The sequence below is a fragment of the Myotis nattereri genome (assembly GCF_964212035.1).
Source record: "Myotis nattereri genome assembly, chromosome: 1".
Classification (NCBI taxonomy): domain Eukaryota; kingdom Metazoa; phylum Chordata; class Mammalia; order Chiroptera; family Vespertilionidae; genus Myotis; species Myotis nattereri.
In genome coordinates, this window is record NC_138075.1 from 117,425,007 (window position 1) to 117,448,403 (window position 23,397).

Consider the following 23,397-nt stretch of genomic DNA (forward strand, 5'->3'; position numbering starts at 1 on the left):
TTTTCATTTATCCACTCAACAAATACTTACTTAGTGCTTACAATGTTATACATAGGTACTGGCTATACACTGCTCCCATGGAGCTTATATTTTAGTGGTAGGAGACAGATATTCAAATATATGTATATATATATATATATATATATATATATATATATATATATAGAGAGAGAGAGAGAGAGAGAGAGAGAGAGAGAGAGAGAGAAAGCTAATATGCAGTGTCCCCTCAGGAGCTTGACTGGGAAACAGGGAGTTCGATCGCTTGCTATGATGTGCACTGACCAACAGGGTGGTGCGGAATGAAGGAAGTCCCTGGCCAGCAGCTGGAAGGCACCGATCTGTCCTGATCACCAGCCAGGCCTAGGGACCCTACCCATGCATGAATTTCGTGCGCCAAGCCTCTAGTACAGATATAAGTGAAAATTATGTTAAGTATCACAGAGGAAAGTACAGAAGAGAAATAGTGAAAATTGGGATGGAAAAATTTTTAGTTATTGAACAGGAAAGGCATTTTTGAGAAGGTTATAATTAATAAAATATTTGGTCAGTAGAGACCAAGATTTGCGTTTTTGGGGAGAAAAACATTTACAAAGAGGGAATCAGAGGAAAATTTTGCTTGGCTCAAGGTTTAAATTTTCCTGGTGTTGTTCTGCCTAAGCCAGTGATGGTGAACCTATGACACGCGTGTCAGAAGTGACACGTGAACTCATTTTTTTTGGTTGATTTTTCTTTGTTAAATGGCATTTAAATATATAAAATAAATATAAAAAATATAAGTCTTTGTTTTACTATGGTTGCAAGTATCAAAAAATTTCTATATGTGACACAGCACCAGAGTTAAGTTAGGGTTTTTCAAAATGCTGACACGCGGAGCTCAAAAGGTTCACCATCACTGGCCTAAGTCATCAGTAGCACAAAAAGCTATAGACGTTTGACAAAGCTATTCATAGAGGTTTTGCACTTATCTCCATTTTTTTTTTTACTTTTCTTTTTAAATATTTCTTTTTATTACCTTTATTGGGCTGACATTGGTTGACAAAACTATATAGGTTTTAAGTGTACAATTATATGCATTGTGTTTACCACCCAAAACCAAATTTCTTTCTTTCACCAGATATTTGACCCCCTTTACCCTTTATTACCTCCATCCTCAAACTCCTTCCCCTCTGATAACCGCCATACTGTTGTCTGTGTCAAATAATTTTTATTTCTTGTCTTGTTCGTTCCTTTGTTGTATCAATTTTGTATCCCACATACGAGTGAAATCATATAGTACTTGACTTTTTCTGTCTGACTTGTTTTGCTTAGCATGACATTCTCAAACTCTATCTATGTTGTCACAAATGGTAATAGTTCATCTATGTTCACTGCAGTATTATTTACCATGGTCAAGACATGGAAACAACTGAAGTGTCCTTCAAAGGATGATTGGTTAAAGAAAATGTGTTACATATATGCAATGTATTACTACTAAGCCATAAGAAAAGGTGAAGTATAGTCTTCTCCATTTTTATTCTTTAAAACTATTTGAAGAAAACAATAATATATTTTAAACTATTATGAAACGATTCAAATCTTCAAAAAAGTAAACAGACTCTGCTAAACATCCATCCAGGTTCAATCTTATATTTGTGGCAGTTTTTTAAAATTCTGTTAAGGAACTAAAGCATCAGAGAAACAAAGAAGGCATTAGTGTATCTACATTTATTTAGCATTTATTATTGCAAATAACATTAAATAGTGTGAGGACCAGATTGCATGATTATGCTAGCACCAAAAATGTAAATGTGTTCATAGCATACAATAGATCCATCAATAAATAGAAATAACCCATCCAGAGTCAGCACAAAGAGAGTTCTCACAATGAAAAGAACAGCTACCAGGGAGGGGACACTCTACAAAAGAACTTCTAATTGCTAGGTAATCTACAAAGGCACAATCTAGCAAGGAACAAAAAATACACAGGTTGCCATATTCTCTAATGATAGGATGATATGCAAACGCACAAAAAATATCCCCATCCAAAAAATGGTGCTTAGGCAGTAAATAGTACAGAAGGCCACAGAAATCCATCCACTTGGAGAAATGTCCTGTGTGATCCCCTACACCAGTACGTGAAAGGGATTGAGTTGGTCAGGAATATATAGACTTATTTCAATGAAGAGAAGGAAGGAAAACATGGAAGGACATACTTGGCCAGCAATTTAAGGAACCAGAGTTTGCTGACTTAACAAAATGCAAAAGATGGCAATCCTTTCATTATCTCAGGATACAGCCATAGATCAGGAGATGTATTAGGGTACTATACCAATTATGGAAGCAGCAAGGAACCCAGCCCCTGTGTCCTTGAGCTCTTTGGACAGGTAATACTTGGTGATAACTGTGAAGGATGAGGAAAGAAAAACTGGGATATACAGATAGTCTGAGTGCTGGTTATAATGTGGGTAAAGTGAAGTGCATAGTAAATTGCAGCAGTCATAATCATTAAGCCTGAGAAAATTGTCCCTCTAAGAACTTGTTTCAAATAGTACCTTTCCTAGCCATGAAACCAGTTACAAAAGTTATAAAACCTCCCCTCAGCCAAGAACTGAGTAGTCTAAAAAAGAAAGTACAGATGAAACTTATAGAGAACATTTTCAAGTCTCAGGACAACGAAGAGACAGGTGAAGAACAATAATGACACAGGTGAGCTGTGGGAGGTGCCACAGGGAGCTGCCACATCTGAGGCTGGGCGCCGCAGCCGCAGCAGCCATGGTGTCAGTAATTAGCACTATGGACACCTCCCATGAGGACATGATTCACGATGCCCAGACGGACTACTATGGCACCCGCCTGACAACCTGCTCATCAGACAGGTCCGTCAAAATCTTGTATGTACGCAACGGAGGGCAGAATCTCATCGCGGACCTCATGGGTCATGAGGCACCAGTGTGGCAAGTGGCCTGGGCCCATCCCATGTATGGCAATATCCTGGCATCCTGCTCCTATGACCGGAAAGTCATTTTCTGGAAAGACGAAAACAAAGCCTGGGAGAAGACGCACGATCACACAGGACACGACTCCTCAGTAAATTCTGTTTGCTGGGCCCCCCAAAACTCTGGTCTAATCCTGGCCTGTGGAAGTTCAGATGGGCCATCTCCCTGCTGACCTACACCGGGGAGGGCCAATGGGAAGTGAGGAAGATAATGTTCACCCTATTGGCTTCAATGCCTCAGCTGGGCCCCTGCTGTTGTACCCGGAAGCCTCAGAGACCAGCCATCAGGACAGAAAACCAACTACAGTAAGAAATTTGCCTCAGGTGGCTGTGACAACCTCATCAAGCTGTGGAAGGAGGAAGAGGATGGTCAGTGGAAGGAGGAACAGAAGCTGGAAGCACAGTAACTGGATTCCAGACATGGCCTGGGCCCCTGCCATTGGTCTACCCACCAGCACAATCACCAGCTGTTCCCAAGGTGGTCATGTGTTCATTTGTATCTGTGCCAATGCCTCAAGCAATGCGTAGTCTCCCAAGTACTGCACAAGTTCAATGATGTTGTGTGGCACGTGAGCCAGTCCATCACAGCCAAGATCCAGGCCATCTGGGGTGGAGATAACAAGGTGACACTGTGGAAGGAGTCAGTCCATGGGCAGTGGGTGTGCATCGGTGATGTAAACAAGGGCCAGGGTTCATATCTGCTTTAGTCACAGAGGGCCAGCAGAACAAGCAGTGACAAGACTGGCAGGGCCCAGCTCCCACCTGCCAATTCCTGGACTGCCCTTTCCTGGACCAGCTGGAAGGAAGCGCTCCAACAGTATTACTTTCCCAGGAATAGTTAAAACTGCAACCAGATGGATCATCTGCCTTAACATGATTCAATATAGTTTGTAATTTACTGTCTGGCTGAAAGCACCCATATTATGAGGGGAAAACTACAAATGTTCTACTATTTAAAATTATTTTTGGCCATTTTTATGTACCTTTTGGGTTCAGGCATTATTTGGGATTTTTGTTTCTAAAGTAATTACACATGTTGTTTATAATTCTCCCTAAAAACAAACAAAAAAACAAACAAAAAACAAACAAAAAAATCACCTCAAATCAATAGCACAAGGACCACCAACAGGAAGAAAAGCTTCACAGATGTGTCATCCTTCTCATAGGATGACAGCTAAATCACATTTACATCAATGCTTGGCAACAAATGACAGTCAAATAAAGAGCTGCACAGCCAATTTTCAGAAATCTGTTAATCTGAAACAGGATTTTTGAAAATATATAATAGATGATTTTTTTTAATGCTAAAGTATACTTAATTGGATAAAGTGAAGTTAAATAACAAATGAGAGATCTACAATTACTAAAATAAATAAGAAACATAGTAAGGAAAATTGTGGATGGAATGAAACATTTTCCACTGACTCTAGAGCCTTACATCAGTCTTCAAATTTACAGCACCACTGACCCATGGAGGATAAGAAAATTGGAGTGTCTAGCTTCTGTAGAGAATAACAGCCTAAAAAACCAACATAAAACACTTCCAACTTTGGTTCTGGCTTTTCTTACATAATGCTTTTAAAATCTTCTAACCTATTTTTTAAATCTAAAGTAGTAATTTCGTTAAAAATTTAAATGTCATTTGACTACTTAGTTAAGCTTTCATACTTTCTTAATGTATGTATGATAAGAATGCATGATGAGACAAAGAATTATTTTTTAAATTTGGAATTGCATTTGATTTGTTGCTTTAATTAGTCTCTAACAGGATTTCTCAAACTATAATGTGCATAAAAATTACTTGCTAAAATGAAGATTCTACTTGAATAAGATGGAAACTGGTCTGAAATACTGCATTTGCATCAAGCTCCCACATGCAAGGGCTTAGACTACACTTTTACCATTATAATTCAAACCTTGTCTAGCTGATAGCTTTCATATTATAACTGACCAAGTGGGCTCACTGGCCTGCCACAACCTGAGACAGGTACTTGCACAAAAGAAAATAGGTTTTTATTCAGGCTCTACAACCAGAGAGAATGATGGACTTTTGTCTCAGTGACAATTTATTTTTCCTACTCAAGCCTGTGGTTCGTATAGGGACAGGGAGGAGATGGCTTTTTTTTTTCTATCCAATTATCTTGCTAGCTTTTGGCATGTTCAGGCTCTGTGCATTCATCTTTCTAGCTATTGGCTGCACACAGTGTAAGAACCTTCCCCGGTGCCATCTTGGCCAATTGGGGAGGCTCTCTGGTGCTCCCTCAGGGCCAGTGCCGGTGGAGATGCAGGATCCACCATCAGGAAATCTAGAGATGCTGTAGCCCTCAGCCAACCTCTGGACACAGCACACCACCAGAGCAACAAATTGGAGTCTGCAGAGCACCCTTAGATCCCAGAGAGCCTGTGTCCTCTGAACAGCCCTCACATGGCCTGCCCCTCTGACTGACTGTCTTCAGTAGCAATATTAGTAAGTGAAGTCAGGCCTGGAGACAAAGTCACACACAAATATGAGATATTGTAATAATTTTAGAATAAGCCTTTTCTAATGCCCTAAATGAATGGAAGAATTTTCCCAAACGGTGCTCTTTTTGCAGCCACATTGTTAGATCTGTGGAAATGTAAATAGGTTATTCTTTGTATGCCATAAGCTTATCTTAAACACTCTGTAATATTTTTTTGATTAACATATAGCAAGAAATGGGCCTCTGAAAGTTAAGAACCACAGAACAATAAAAGTAAACCCCTTTGTTGAAAACTCCAATTCCCATGTTAAAGTCTCATTTACAGCCTAATTGTAACCCAATTACGAAAAGTAAGATAAGTAAAAACAGCTGGAACAGAAGGCACTGAGAGTGAAGTGTACCCTCTGCACTCATTTGATGGAGATCATTATCCAACTCTACACTCAGTGCATGATACTTAACATGATTGGGCTAATTTATATCCAAAAAGAATAAGAGCACCTCGTGTAAACAAATGGGCTGACCTATTAACTCTGATTCTTTAAATACTCTATTACCTAATGTTTCAAGTGTAGTCATATGATAAACAGGAAATGCTGTTAGTCCTCTTCCCGTACCTCTCCACAACATTCTTCTTTTGCCTTTTGGTCAAGGGATCACATTCACTCTATAAGTGTTACAACCAAAGGTGCACTGGTAGCAACAATGGATAGTCCAGTCTTCAATTGTATGTATGATTAGTGTTAATCACATTGGTGATTGCGTAAACATAGTCTTACAATTCAGGAAACCTTCACATTGAGGAAAATCACACATTGTTATATTACAGCGTGTTATTTAAGAACACAAGTTATGCATCAGAAGGGGGAATTTTTTTTCTTTTTTCTTGTATCTGTAAGAGATGGTGAATGTTAATTAAACCTATTGTGGTAATCATTTCACAATATATGTAAATCAAATTATCATGTTATATATCTTAAGCTTATACAGTGATGTATGTCAATTATTTCCCAATAAAACTCAAAAAAAAGAACACAAGTTATGCAGTTAAAAGTAAGGACTTAAGATCTCTAAGACTTACTTCCCTCATGTGCAAATCATAGTAACAGTGCATATATCATAGGGCTGTTGAGAGGACTAAATAGAATAATTTATGTATAGCACTTGGACTGTGCCTGGCCTCTGTATCTACTCAGTAAATATTAGCTATCTTTATGTACCTGGACCAAGCACTTTGATTATTATGATTTGTAATCTCTTTCCTTCAAGATTAACTCCTAGATAAGTTAAATACATTTTATTTATAGATTGTCCAGTATGTATATATCTACAATTAATCTGAGAGTTACGGAAACAAGTAAAAATATATGACAGGAAAAAATAATACTTTTGGTATGTATATCAGCATTGTGAATATAAGCTAAAGTATTAATGAAGACAGTTTCAAATTCTCTTCTTGTGTTTAATTTTAAATGAAAACACAAAGACATTACATTTCTTGCAATAAACGTTTAGTTGGTATATATGGCTTCTACATTTTGATGGATAAATTAAGCAAACATAAATATGTGATGATGTAACAAATATCTAAGTTCTACACCTTCTAAATACACACACACACACACACACACACACACACACACACACCACACCACACATCCAAATACATACCTATGGGAAATATGGCCATCTAAAAAGGGTCCTGGATAAAGTCTGGTAAATTTGAACTTTGGCCAAGCCTGTATGGTTCAGTGATTGAGCATTAACCTATGAATCAAGAAGTCACAATTTGATTCCAGGTCAGGACACATTCCTAGGTCTCAGGCTTGATCCCCAGTAGGGAGCATGCAGGAGACAGCCAATCAATGATTTTCTCTCATCATTACTGCTTCTATCTCTCTCTCCCTTTCCCTTCCTCTCTGAAATCAACAAAAATATATATTTTAAAAAATTAGCTTTGTCTATACAATTTTAACCTGACTCTTTAATTCCATCAAAAGTGAGAAACAACTCATCAATTTCATGAGACATCGGGTTGCTTTCTGGAATTAGACAATGGTTCAGTAAGCTCACTGATCAATCTAGTCATCTTGTTTGATCTGATAACCCTAGAGAGGGAGTATACCAAGTTCAGTAGCTTCAAGCACTACTCTGGTTTACATTGGAATAATAGCTTGTTAGTGGTACAATCATTTCAGAATTGGAGAGAATTTTTAGATTCTATTATAAAATAGGCCACCAGGTATATTTTGTAATATCAGAAAAAAAATGATGTGCTCTTTGGTACATATGTAATGTGTTATATCCACAGGATAAAGGGACTCAAATCCAGTTTCTGATGTAGCAATCTCAGATACAGAATAATAAAAATAATATATTCATGACTGTGGCCAGATTTGCATTAACATAGCTAAAGGTAAAAAATTTCCCCTTGTGTTTATGCTTCCAGACAATCTGACACTTATTTTTTGGGGGGAATTTCTGTTTCAAATATCCCTAGGGAATATGCATATATAGAAGTGTTCAGCTATTTTAAAGTGTCATGGAAGAAATTCTGCATATCTTTCATTACTAATAGAAATACCAAAAAATAGTTTCTAACTAGCTAAGCCTGACAAGTTTAGATTTATACTCCACAAGCCTAATTATTTATAGTCCATTTATTTCCATAATAACTATAGAAAAAACAGGCAATGAAATGTGACTGTTATTTTGAATTTTGGTTACTGAATTAGTTTTCACATGTTGGTTAAACTTTTTCCCAATAAAGTTATTATTTTTTAAGAATCTAAAGAAAAATACTTGAGCATGCATGTTATTAAACCATAAATGATGTCTCCTAAGGAATAAGAACAGTTTCAAATACTGTGAAATTGAAAATAATCTGTGCCTTTTTAAGGTCCAATGTTCAGTAATTAAATGCATAAATCAATCACTATTGAGATAATATTGATTAGAAAGAAAATATAAAGCTTCTGTAGGAGAATGCTTTGATAACAACTCTAAAAGTTTCATTACATGAAATATGGGTCTTTGTATCCAAAATTGTAAAACTTCCCTGGGCTCCCTGAGTCCCCAAGCACTCCTTCCACCCTAGCTCTGCCCACTGGGCTTTGTCCTACCTCAAACTCCAAATGCCTAGGGAAGTGGAAATAGCCTGGGGCCTGTGTGAACACCTGGTACTAGGTAGAAAGTACACTGTGACAGGAGAAGCTTCCACCACTGCTGTTTTCTGTGCATGGTTTGTAGGGAAATCTCAGCACAACAGTGGCAATTCGTGATCTACTGCAAATCCTGCTACGGAAAGGCACGTGGGCCAAAGGCTATGGTTACCTGAGGGGCCCACATGCATAATGCAGATAGTGGTGAGAGACTGGGCATCAAACCAGAGATTGTTCAACCTCACAACCAATCCAGACAATTCTAAATTTGCTCAGCAATAGGAAGCTGCTGAGAACTGTTCCAGGTGTGGGGATTCCATATATGCTGCCCAGAAGGTAATTAGAGCTGGAATGCCCTGGCACAAAAACTATTTCTATTGTGCCAAGTCAGGGAAGAGTTTTTAATCAACAACTCTGAGAAAAAAGGATGAATTCAATTGTAAAGGATGCTTTACAAAGAACTTTGGGCCTAAAGGCTTTGGCTATGGTCAAGACTGCTTGTTCATGCTCAATAAAGGTGTAAACCAGAACAGATCACACACTGAGACTCTCTATGTAACCTAACACTAAACTACTGTAAAATTGTGTCAGCACTTTTGTACTGAATATTACCAGGCGCTTGGATAGGTTGGCTGACTAGTAGGGACAGAGCACTGAGTATCCTTTTGCTTTATTACTCAAGACAATTACTTTTACATTTCAAATATAACTTCAGTTTGGAAACAAACAAAATTCCATCAGAAATATTTACTATTCAAATATAATATTTTTAAAACATTTAACTTAAAATTAAATATCCTATATAATAAAGAGGTAATATGGAAATTGACCATCACTCCAACACACAAGATCGCCACCCCCATGTGATCACAAGATGGCCAGCAGGGGAGGGACCAGGCCTGCAGGGGAGGACAGTTAGGGGTGACCAGGCCAGCAGGGGAGGGTAGTTAGAGATGACCAGGCTGGCAGGGGAGGGCAGTTAGGGACAATTGGGCCAGCAAGGGAGCAGTTAGGCGTCTTTCAGGCTGGCAGGGGAGTGGTTTTGGGGTGATCGGGCTGGCAGGCAGAAGCAGTGAGGGGCAATCAGGCAGGCAGGCAGGCGAGTGGTTGGGAGCCAGTATTGTGAGAGGGATCCCAGATTGGAGAAGGTACAGGCTGAGTTGAGGGACACACCGCCCACCCCCACCCCCAATCCCCATGCATGATTCATGCACCAGGCCTCTAGTAATAATATAACTTCTATCCTATTAAGATTCAGTCTTATTTGCATTATTTTCAATTGGTCCCAGACTACTAGTTTCAGTAATGATCTATACATTTTATCTGGTTTAATTTTCCTGCCCATTTTTTAAAGTACATGTAGGCTGTGAAAGGCACCAAAAGAAAAATGCAGATTTTCTAACAGGTCAAAACTGGGTTTGAGGAATCCTGGGCTGATTGTAATTGCCAGAGTCTATGGAAAGGAGTAGGGAGGGTAACACAGAGATTTCCAGGGAATGTGTATTCTCTAGGAAAAGGAGAATCTGATTCTTTCCAATACATGCTTAATATTTGCTTCATCATTCATTCCCTCAAAAACTTCACCATGCCCTAACCAGTATTCACTCAGTGGATAGAGCATCGGCCTGCGGACTCAAGGGTCCCAGGTTCAATTCTGGTCAAGGGCATGTACCTTGGTTGCGGGCACATCCCCAGTAGGGGGTGTACAGGAGGCAGCTGAACAATGTTTCTCTCTCATCAATGTTTCTAACTCTCTATCCCTCTCCCTTCCTCTCTGTAAAAAAATCAATAAAATATGTTAAAAAAAAAAATAACACTTCACCATCCCTGTTCATTGTCTTCAACATATGTATAAAAGCCTACTCTCTGAGGAGAGATTTTCTGCTCTTTTATAAAACCTGAGTCACTGATCTTGTGTTTTCTACCCCAATGATGGATTCCAAAATCTGTCTGTCACTTTGCTTATGATACCCCATTTTGTTTAGAACATTTCTCTCCTTCCTGCTCTTCTAAGAGCAGGAAATTGACCCTCCAACCATTAGTTAACTGACTATTCAATATTCTCATTAACTTTTATTCATTGTTTTAGATTGAGTTTTGATCTCACTTAATGTAGTTAGGGATATCTGCATTACACTGAAGTAACTAATCCACACACCTCATAACTAATGACACCAAGTATTTATTTTTCATCCATCCTTATGTTTGATGTATTGGCGGGAGGGAGGTTCTGTTAATTGAAGGCCCTCAAGGCTGGCAGAGATCCTATCCCTCCCATTCAGGATTATAATGGTAGTTAATGAATAGAGAAATAAATGCAACACACCTTACAATGGTTCTTCAGGTTTCTAGTTAAAAGGTGACATGTCACTTCTGCCCACATTTCATAAACTAAAGCAAGTCATCTGAACATAGCTAACTCAAACAGAAGTGTGAGTGCAATTCTACAGTGTGCCCAATAGAAGGACTGGCACTTGTGTGACCATCGCTGTGGTCATCAAAAGAATAAAAGCTATCATATTGATCCTGATATGCCCTGGTTATACATATTTTAAATTCTGTATATCCTGAGTGCCTATCCTATGTCTAACAACTTCTAAGTTATTTATTACTAATTAGCATAGCATACTAACCTTGCTTTTGAAGAGAACAGAAAACCAACTCTCCAACCATTTATTAACCACTCAGTCTCTAATTTGCAAAACCAGAGCATCCTTGAAGAATCAATAGACTTTTGAGATACTTGAGATAATTTTTTAATTCTTTTTTTTTAACTTTGAGGCAAAACATTCAGCAAATAGTGAGCTTTTATAGTCAAGGGTAAAACGGCATTGAAAATAAATGGTAAAAGTGAACACAGGTTAAGGCATGGTCTATTGCCTGGCTAATCAGCCTTCAATTTTCTAAGGCACAGACTTATTCAGACAAATTGAAAAACGTGTCATAACATGGAGGGGGAACCTAAATTTCACACCAGATGATATAAAGCATAAAGAAGATCCCAGAAATAATTTCCATTTTATTTGACTAAGGCATAGCAAAATACTTAGATTTTCTCCTAACAGGGAAATACTCTTGTCTCTGTATAAATAGAGAAGACTGTGGAGTTGTTAATGACATCTGATTATGCACCAAGAGAATAATGACATGTGCACATGGGCAAAGATTTCCGAAGGCTGACTGACAGCTCAGTTTTAGCAGATAGATCTTGGAAGGGAAAAATGAGTTTCTGTTATCACTTGTCACTGCTTCTCTGATGATCACTATTTGGATCTGGCTGGCAATGTTCCCCACCCTCAAGCTGGACCCAAATAAGATTATGTAATAGGGGTAGGGAAAACACCTCTTTTTTGTGCTGGTGCCATATCTTTGCCCAGCATGCAAATCCTTTCTTCCTGGGTGCTAGTTATATAATCACATGATTTTCTTGCTTTTCTAACTGCATTATTTTGCAACTAGAGGCCCAATGCACAAAATTCATCCAGGGGTTGGGGGGTACCTCAGCCCTCCTTGCATCTTTTCACAATCCGGGACACCTCGGGGGATGTCTGACTGCCGATTTAGATCTGGTATTGGGCCTAAACCAGCACTCAGACATCCCTCTCGCAATTTTGGACCACTGGCTCCTAACTGCTTACTTGCCTGCCTGCCTGAGCTCCCCTAACCACTTGGCATGCCTGCCTGGTCACCTTTAACAATTTTCTCACCTGCCTGATAACCTCTAACCACTCTGCCTGCCTGCCTGATTGCCCCTAACCACTCCCCTGACTGCCTGATCTCCCCTAACCACTCACCTGCCTGCCTGATCACCCCTAACCACCTCTGCCTTGGCACCCACCACTGCAACTTTGTTCGGAAGGACATCTGGAATGATGTCCAGAAGGTTATTCGGCTGTCTGGTCTAATTAGCATATTACACTTTTATTATTATAGATTGGTTTTATTTTTCATTATTTTGCATTAGTATCACTAAAGCTCATAATATCTGTAAATTTTCATTTAACTTAATTTTCCTGCTTACTTCTTTAAATGTATGATAAATGGTTTAAGTTAATGGAGATAGGTAGACATATGGCAAAACCACTTTGCAGAAATGATAAATGAGAAGTCTTAAGAAAGCACAATTATGTTTCATTTCTAAAATATAGAATAAGGTCCTGAGCTCTTCTTTAATACAATTTAAAATAAAATTGTAAGTTAATTAAGATTACTGTATTGATTCTTACCTATTGCAATTCCTTAGTACCTTGAGCATAGTGGATTCTTAGTAAACATTGCTTCATGAGAGTGATGATCATCATTCAGTGCATGATGGTATAAAGTCCTGATGTTACAGGTGCAAGGTTCATGTGTCTAATGCTTCAAAAGAAAGACCAATAGTTGATAGACTAGAGTTTGAAGCAAAGAAAGGCTTATTGCTCAAGAAGGCCTAGCTTGAGAAGAGGAGAGAACTAATTATTAAATCTATCTTAAGAGAGCTTGATATAAAAGAAACTTCTTTTATATCAAGGGAGAAGAGGATGGGTGAGACAAGAGGTGTATGGGGACCGTAGTCTGCCAGGTCTGAAAAAGGATCCAGGGCAAAGCTGGAAATTTCTAAATTTCTTTATCCCTGGTTGGTCTGTTGACCCCCAGTGATCTGAGTTCACTTTTGGAGTCTTCTGTTCTTCATGAATATTTCTCAATCTCTTCCTGACACAGGGGCTACTCAAGCCTCCAGCAGAATTTCTTAAATTAGCGTATCAAAGCAGGAGCTATAGCCTGAAGGTCATGGAGAGAGGGAGCATTTCCCTCTATTACACTGATCGTTGGCAATTCTGTAGCCAGTGCAGGGCCAGCCTACTGCCAATGTCTCTGAGGACAATTATTAGGACAAAATTATGGTGGAGAAGCATTTCCCACCCTGATCCACTATCAACATTTGCATAGGTCACAATTCAATGCCTTTCCATACCATGTTTCTATTTCATTAATAAAAATAACAATCACCTTAGGAAATATTTCCTCTAGGTTTTATGCTAATAGCATTTCTCCCACTGTCTTTTATTTACAAGGAGAAAATAAGGGCTGTTTTGACAATCATAGTAAGACAGGAAAATTGACTTCCATTTTCTTTTCCACTTCTTTTGACCGTCACTATAGGGTTTAACTAGTAATCGATTTGTTTTCTCAGAATAATAATAATATTTGAATAAATATAAAACATTACTCCTGTAAAAGTAAAAAAAGAGAGTAATCAATGATTAATAATGTAGTTTTAAGGATTTTCACTCTGATTTAAAATATATTTTATTTTCTTGACATAATTACAGAAGTAAACCCAAGATGCTAATGTGTCTCTGAATTTTGCTAAATGTGCAAATATGATTAATAGGAATATAATAACTATATTTCATTTGCTGGTACAGGTCCATATGAAGTAGAGAGTTTTAGCATTTATATTTTTAGTTCTGTTGGAAAAATGAAAAAATGAAAATTACTGTCTGTTTAGTATTCACAATTAAGTCCTACATATAAATAACCAAAATTCAATGAAACCTGTCTACTACACTAGTGGATAAAGTAGTGAAAAGAGACATGAATATGTTAGCATCCTCTGGGGGACACAATGAGGCAGGTTAAGTGCCCTAGGAGGGAAGTAGCACTACCCTTCCAATTGGATGAACCATGCAATAATGTGTGGCAAGGCTTCTCAGAAAAAGTAATGCTGAAACAGAGATCTACAGACTGAATAGTAGTTTAATAAAGAGTTGGAGACAGCTCTAGCTGGTTTGGTTCAGTGGATAGAGTGTTGGCCTGCAGACCAAAGGGTCTTGGGTTCAATTACAGTCAAGGGCACAGGCCTGGGTTGTGGGCTTGATCTCCAGTTTGGGGCATGTAGAAGGCAGACAATCAATGATTCTCTCTCATCATTGATGTTTCTATCTCTCTTTCACTCTCCCTTCCACTCTAAAATAAAGAAAAAATATTTTAAAAAAGAGTTGGAGACAGAGTACAAATGTTTGAGTAGTACATGTGTATGTGTACACGTGTGTGCATATGTGTTTATGTTTATGTGGTTTTAGAAAAAAAGTGCATATGAGAGGATAAAGGGAGCTACTCATATAAATCCTATAAGCTATATTAAGATAGAAAAATTTTATCAAGATCAGGGCTGGCTCCATAATTTGTGGGGCCAGTACAATATGAGAAAATGGGGCTTCTCAATAAAAAATTTTAAGAACTTCAAGATAGCAGAGCAGAACATCAAACCAAGTATGGGTCCATTCTAAGAAATGGTCCCTGTGAAATTGCTCATATCATATGCCCAGGAAGCTGGTCTCATTTAAGAATAGGAAACTATGAAAAGCCTTAAGTATGAGAATGCTAAAAAGTCATTATGTTTTAGAAATATGCCTCATCCTCCATCATAGAGTGAAGATTAAAAGGGAAGCTATATTTGAAGAAGAGACACTTGCCCTGAAGGCTATAAAATAATTCAGATGATAAATAATCTTGATATGAACTATGATAGTGGCCATAGAAATGGATTGAATTAGAAAATTTCAGGATGCAGGATTTAGAAGAAAGAATACAAAAATTATGACAGATTGATGGCAAAAAATCTTGAAAATTGATGACATTTTCAAGAATGAATTTCAAGACATCCTATATAATAAAAGGCCAGCCATCATAAGCATAATGACCAGAATGACCAGAGACCAGAACCACCACAGCCCCTTGTCCGGCTGGCTCCACCTCCAAGCAAGTGGTTAGGGGCAATCAGGCAAGCAGGAAGAGTGGTTAGGGGTGATAAGGTAGGCAGGAAGAGTGGTTAGGGGTGATCATGTAGGCAGGCGAGCTATTAGGGGCTATCAGTTAGGCAAACGGCCCCTCACAGGGCTAACCCCACCCCCCAGGAAAGAAAGTGGGAGGCCAAGGCCAGCCATGCCTGTTGCCTACAGAGGGAGGCCACCAGTGGCAGGGAAGCGGGGACAGCGCTGCACAGATGGCAAACAGTGGCAGTGGCAGGGGTGGGGCCAGCTGCCTGCAGTCCAGGGAAGGAAAGCCCAGATGGGCCCTTATGGGGCGCTACTACAGTGTTTTGGACAGGTTCAAGCCTTGGACTGAGGAGAGGGCACAGTCCTCTCATAGCCACGTGCAAGTCCCAGCTTGGTGGGCAGAACCCTCCCAGCACAATTTGGTTAGAAGGATTGGTCATGGGTTCTAAGTCTATCTGTTACAGGATTCCAGTGCAGTAAGAATAGAAAAACAGACAAGAAAATTAAAACAAGGCCAAACAGTGTGGGCGATTGTCAGCCAGGTTGTAACTAACAAGCCATTGTCTTTCCCAGCCAAGGACACAAAGCAAATGGTTAAAAACCTCCTTAAGGACACAAAGCAGAAAGGGAAAGAAATAAACAATGGGTAGTGTTACTCCCTAAGCAGAGCAACCAGCAGTCTCAAGGCTTGGCCAAATAAAGTTGTCATGTGCTTCCCACAAATTCTGGGAAGGCTACAACAAAGTAAAAAGTGACCTTGAGAGTTAATCTGCACCAAAACATTCAGGAGAGGTTTTTGTTGTTTTGTGTGTGTGTTTTTTTAAATAAATCTTTATTGTTTAAAGTATTACATATGTCCCTTTTTATCCCCCATTGCCCTCTTCCCCTCTGCCCCCCAAGCTTTCACCACCCACTCTCTGTATCCTTGGGTTATGCATATATGCATTTGCGTTCATTGGTGAATCTCTCCCTCTGCCCCCTCTCCACCTTTCCCTGCCTTCCCTCTGAGGTTGACAGTCAGTTTCATGTTTCTATGTCTCTGGGTCTATTTTTGTTAAGTAGTTTATGTTGGTAATTATAGTCCAAATATGAGTGAGAACATGTGATACAGCTTCTAGGGCAAAGGAAACTAAGGAGAAAATAAACAAATGGGACTACATCAAAATGAAAGCTTCTGCACAGCAAAAGAAACCATCAACAAAACAACAAGAAAGCCCACTGAATGGGAGAACATATTTGCCAATGTTATTTCTAATATGGGTTTAATCTCCAAAATTTACAGAGAACTCATACAACTTAACAAAAGGAAGATAAACAATCCAGTCAAAAATAATGGGTAAAGAACCTAAATAGACACTTTTCAAAACAGGACATATAGAAGGCCAAAAGACACATGAAAACATGCTTAAACTCACTAATCATCCTAGAGCTACAAATCAAAACAGTAATGAGGTACCATCTCACACCTGTCAGAATAGCTATCATCAACAAATCAACAAATGACAAGTGTTGGCGAGGATGTGGAGATAAAAGAACCCTCATGCATTGCTGGTGGGAATGCAGACTGGTGCAGCCATTGTGGAGAACAGTATGGAGTTTCCTCAGAAAACTACAAATGGAACTCTCATTTCACCCAGTGATTCCACTTCTAGGATTTTATCCCAAGAAAACAGAAACACCAATCAGAAAGGACATATGCACCCCTATGCTCATAACAGCACAATTTACAATAGCTAAGATTTAAAAACAGCCTAAGTGCCCATCAGCAGATGAGTGGATTAAAAAACAGTGGTACATCTACACAATGGAATGCTACACTGCTATAAAAAAGAAGGAACTTTTACCATTTGCAACAGCATGGATTGAACTGGAAAATTTAATGCTAAACGAAATAAGCCAGTCAGAGAAAGATAAATATGATCTCATTCATTTGTGGAATATAATGAACAACATAAATTGATGAACAAAAATATATCCAGAGACAGAGAAACACCAAACAGACCATCAAACCTCAGAGGAAAAGTAGTTAAGGGTGGTGGGGTAGAGGAGGTAAGAGATCAACCAAAGGACTTGTATGCATGCATATGAGCATAACCAATGGACACAGACACTGGGGCGGTGGGGGCTTGTCCTGGAAGGTGGAAGTGACAGGGGAGGGGTTGATGGGGGAAAACAAAGACAAATGTAATACTTTAAACAATGAAAAAAATTTCCCCATGTGAACTTAAGAAGAATGTATATTCTGTAGCTTTGGGTGAAGTGATCTGAAGATGTCACTTAGTTCCATCTGATCTAGTAAGTCATTTAGGATTTCTGTTTCCATGTTGATTTTTTGTCCAGAAGACTTATCCAGTGATGTCAATGTAGTGTTAAAGTCCCCTACTATGATTGTATTGCTGTTGATGTCTCCCTTGATATCTTCCAGAAGGTTTTTTTTTTTAATGTATTTTGATGCTCCTATATTGGGTGCATATATGTTTACCAGAGTTATATACTCTTGTTGTATTGATCCCTTTACTATTATGTAGTGGCCTTCATTATATATTGTTATGGCCTTCATTTTGATGTCTATTTTGTCAGATATAAATATTGCTACCCCAGATTTTTTTCCAATTTCATTTGCCTGAAGAATTTTTTTCCCATCCCTTCACTTTCAGTCTGTGTGAGTCCTTTGTTCTGAGGTGGGTCTTTTGTATACAGCAGATATATGGGCCATGTTTTCTTATCTATTCAGCTACCCTATGTCTTTTGATTGAAGCATTTAATCTATTTACATTTAAGGTTATTATTGATAGGTACTTGTTTGTTACCATCTGTGTTCTTTGTGCCTGATTACCTTTCTCCATTATTATTTCTTTTTTACAGTAGCCCCCTTAGCATTTCTTGCATTGCTGGCTTGGTGGTATTAAACACCCTTAGCCCCCTTAGACTTTTTTTTTTTTTGTCTGTGAAGCTCCTGATTTCACCTTCAATTTTGAATGATAGCCTTGATAGATTGAGTATTCTTGGGTTCAGTACCTTACTTTGCATCACTTTGTATAATTCATTCCATTCCCTTCTGGCCTAACATGTTTCTGTTGAGAAATCAGTTGATAGTTTAATGGGATATATCTTGTAGGTAACTTTCCGTCTCTCTCTGACAGCCTTTAAGATTCTTTCTTTGTCTTTTATGTTTGCCAGTTTAATTATAATCAGCAATAGTGTGGGTTTTTTGGTTCATCCTGCTTGGGATCTCTGTGCTTTTTGGATTTGGGTGACTTTTTTTCTTCCCCAAGTCTGGGAAGTTTTCTGTCATTATTTCTTCAAACAGGTTTTCTATTCTTGCTCAGCTTCCTCTCCTCTGATACCCCAATTATACGGATGTTGTTTTGTTTTAGGTTGTCCCAAAGCTCCTTTAGACTCTCTTCCTGTTTTCTAATTATTTTCTCCAGTTGGTGCTCAGCTTGGATGTTGTTTTTTCTACTTTGTCTTCTAACTCACTGAGTCGGTCCTCAGCTTCTTCTACTCTGCTGTTGAAGCCTTCCATTATGTTCTTTATTGCTGCTATGTCATTCTTTATTTCATCTTGATTCTTTTTCATGTTGGTGAAATTCTCATTCAGCCCCTCATAATTCTCATTGAGTTGTATGTATTTGTCATCCAGACATTTGAGCATCCTTATAAACATTACTCTGAATTCTTCCTCTGACAAATTACTTGCCTCCATTTTATTTAATTCCTTTTCTGGCGATTCCTCTTTTGCTTTCCTTTGGGGATTATTTCTTTGTCTCTCCATTTTGCTGTCTCATTTTAATTTATTTCTATGTCTTAGATCCAACTGCTATGCTTCCAATGTTCTTTTGAGGGTGCTCCTATGTAGTTGGTGATTTGAGAGAACCAATAGTGCAGTCTCTCAGGACTCCTGAGCATGGTGTTCTAGTGGAGCCCCCTACTTGAACTATTTGGGTTCTCCTGATATAGTTGTCTTGAATGTTAGTTTTTTGTTCGTGGATTAAGTCTAGTCACAGGTTGTCTGACAATATGACTTACCCCTGGCCTCATCATGCAAACTTCTGTGGATATGGTCATGGTTCCAGCTCTTGTAGCAAGAGTTGCCTAAGGTCTCACTAACGTGTGCTCACTGTGAGATCCTGGAGTCCACGGCCCGGGAGGAAGGCATCTCAGGGCCTGAGGCTGAGGTAGTGTGACTCTGGCCAGTGTGGCATGACTCTTTCTGGGGTAGTGTCACTCTGCTAATCACTGCAGGGATCTCAGAGCCCATGACAAGGTTGGAGGAGCAGGTGTCCCAGAGTCTGCAGATGAGGCAGTGGGATTCTGGCCAGGGTGGCTTCACTCTGAATCACGAGGTGGTCCATGAGCTATCAGCTGGAGATGTGGATATTTCAGAGTCTATGGCTGAAACAGCACATCCTTGGCTGGCAAGGCTAGCCCTCAACAGCTCACCTAGGTGTCCAGAAGCCAGCAGCCAGGGAGGGGGAAGTGGTGGGATCTTCTGCTGAGTCTGAGAGCCCTTGTTTGGAGAGGTGTGCACCCAGAAGCTCACTGAGGGGTTCAGGAGCCATCAGCAGGTTTGGTGGGCTCTCAGGGCCTGCTGCTGGAGCAGGACAACCGAGATGTCTAGAAGCCGGTAGCCAGGGAGAGGGAAATCGTGGTTTCTGCTGCTGGAGCCATGCACCTAAGGGGCACAGGAGTTGGCATCCATGAGGCAGATGTCCTGGGGTCTGTGGGTCTTTATGTGAGACAGCAAGATTTTGGCCAGAGTGGCTTCAGGGTCCCACGCAATGTCCAAGGTGGTGGTGAGGCTGGGCTCCTAGTGGAGGCTGCTCTCCACTTCAAGATGATGTGGGCTCTGTGCATGAGCCCTGCAGCGAGGAGAGTGCCTGCAGCGGTGGCAGGGGCTCCCTGTCCAGGAGAGCCTGGTCTGCCAGCCCCCGAGACTCTTGTGAGGTCTAACTGTCCCTCAATCACACATGCACAAACCACACATGTCCACAAATACCCCTTTCCCTCCCTCCCTCACTCACACCCTCTCTCTCCCTGCTGTCCTCCCAGCTTCCATCTTGATCTCTCCAGCAGAGAAATTTTGAAACCAACAGACAAGACGGTATATAATGTCTTGGATGCCCCGCAACAAACCTGCTCTCAGATTAACTGAAAGCCTGCATTTCATAAACCATATGTGTAGGTTTGCCCGCTTTGCTTTTTTAGTAAAGTGCATGTTTTAATAAATTGGCTTTTCACAACACAGTCAAGGTCTCTTGCATAAATTCATTTATATTAGAAAATAAGGATCAAGGTTGGGAATATCCTCTCCCACTTACTCAGGGGGCTGTCTGGTAACATCTCTCTGGTTTTGGTGAGAGGTGCCTCTAACATATATGCTTTAAACTGCTGCTGAGAGAAGTTGAGACATTTACCCAAGGAAACACAGTTAGTAAAAAAGGACAGACTTGCCCTAACCGGTTTGGCTCAGTGGATAGATCATTGGCCTGTGGACTCAAGGGTCCCAGGTTCAATTCTGGTCAAGGGCATGTACCTTGGTTGCGGGCACATACCCAGTAGGAGGTGTGCAGGAGGCAGCTGATTGATGTTTCTCTCTCATCGATGTTTCTAACTCTCTATCCCTCTCCCTTCCTATCTGTAAAAAATTAATAAAAGTATATTAAAAAAATACAGACTTGTACTCATAAACCTCCATACACCTGGATTAAAGTTCATATTCTCAAGCTACTTTCTCTCAAGAATCTGTTGTTATATAGCAAAATTATTAAGAATGCAGACTCTAGTGGAAGATAATAGGAGACTAAAGGAGAAGAAATAGAGTTTGGAACTGCCACAAACTTAGTTTTGTTCCTCCAAATAATCCTGAGTTGATTATTTTAACCCTAATTTAGAATTATTTCCCAATTCATAAATACCAGGGAGAGGTGTTAGAGTCAATGTAATTATTTAAATATCTATGTCTCACAAAGCTATGAAGAACTAATATAACAACAATTTAGTTTGTGGTATATTTCAACTTATGTATTTTGAAGTGAATTTGCTATGTAACAGAGACTGATTTTTCATTATCACACCAAACATCTTTGTATTTTTGTGGGAACACATCTCTAACACAATGCTTTCTAAATTAAAAAAAAAAACACACAAATGTTTACTTTTATGTTTTTTTTTCAAGAATAGAGTAAATAAAACAAAAAGTCAAGGTTAATTTTTAAAAGACAGAAAAAATAAAGAGTAGTAGATATTTATACAGTACTATAGAATTTAGAATTTCATTTTAACAGGGTGTGGTCTATACAATACACAACATGACATAATGTTATACAAATAGTTAAAAATGGGAGTTAGTTACTACCACATAGAAACAAAAGGTATTGATTGCTCATAGACTACCAGAAAAATACTATTAAGAACTGTGAATGATCTTAAGTTTTAACCTACTTACAAACAATTTAGCCTGGTATCATGATATACATAGACTCTTGTAGAGGCATATGAATCCCAGGTTAGAGCCAAAGCAATAGCAGTAACCCAAAAAACATCATTTTTCACCAGTTTCCAAGCTTCAATTCTCACATGGCAATGAAGGGAGGGACTAATGATAACTGCACAAGCAATGTGTTTCATTACAGAAGAGAATCCTGAGCATAGCCACCAGTAAGATTTACAGTGGACAGTAAGTGAGATCACTCTTTTTTTCAGAAGGGGATATTATATTTCCCAAGGTTGTTTGCTATGAAGACAGATTTGAAAGAGGGTCTAGAAAAAGAGGATGTTAGTGCCTTGGTAGTTAACACATGTAGAAATGTGAGAGATCCATGAGGAATTGTCTCCCAACTATGACTTTTTAAAATAATTAAACAATGATCAACATGGAAAAGCTAAATCTTAGATAAGCGTAGGAGGTGAGCAGAAGTAAAATAATTTATGGATTGTTAACTACTGATTCAGAGCTTTAAGAGCACAGTGCTTTGATCTTGGTTCTCACAAAAGGAACAAAAGATGAGATTGCATTAAGGGATGTCTAAGATAGTAAGAAAGAGTTCAGGTGTTAATGCATAAACTGAAATACTTCGTTTCTGAAAATTACAAATATTTTCCATAATAAACATTGGTAAGCAGTGGTATTTCAAATAACTGCCATTGATCAAAGTGGACCATTAGTTGAAACTTGCTGCTACAGGTTCCTGGAACTATTAGTCTCCTTTCTAACTAGGAATGATATAACACTGCTGAGAAGGGATATGATAGCAGATGTGTTTCCCCTAGATTCTGGGTCAATGTAGTTAAAACTATAAAAATCACAAATACAATAGACATAACTTCATATTTTAGCTATGTAACTTTATTACTAGGAGAATTACATAACTTCAAACCAAGGATTTTTCACTTGTTAAGAATAAAAAATAAAGATATAGGGAAGACAGGTAATTACTCTTATACTGGAAGAGTGATGTACAGTTTAAAGACCAAGTGAAATGAGGTATAAGAAAGTACCCACAGAATGTCTAAACTTAAGTTTCTCCTCTGTCTTTCTCCTTATGGTACCTGTGCCTGTTTCATCCCTTTATTTTGCCCCTCAAACACAGTTGCACACATCTCTGTGCTAAATTATAATTATAATTTTCATAATTAACACAGGTGGTAATTATATTTTTGAAAGCTGGCTCATAGTAAGTTACCAAAATATTTATCTATTTAATTACTAAAATGTATAACTGTGAACACATTACATTAAAAAAAAAAATTCTTGGTTTTTAGAGAGAGAGAGAAACATTGGTTTGTTGTTTCACTTATTTATTCACTCATTGATTGATTCTTGTACATGCTCTGACCAGGGATAGAACCTGGGCCTTGGAGTATGGGGACAGCACTCTTACCAGCTGATCTACCCAGTGAGAGCCTCAATAATTGTACCTTTTACATTGAAGGCTTAACAATATCATTTTTATTATTTAGAAAGATGTTAAACTACTTTGACAATTTTGATAGACAACTCTTGATACTTCAGTTTCTTTCTCTTTTTTAATGGAACT

At 38.9% G+C, this 23,397-nt stretch overlaps 1 pseudogene across 1 annotated transcript; it reads left to right on the top strand.

Annotated features, from left to right (window-relative positions):
• Nucleotides 1–2,712: 2,712 nt before the first annotated feature.
• On the top strand, nt 2,713–3,710 carry LOC308533370 (protein SEC13 homolog; annotated as a pseudogene). The gene has a single exon. The product of its transcript is annotated as a protein SEC13 homolog (transcript).
• The last annotated feature ends 19,687 nt before the right edge of the window (nt 3,711–23,397 follow it).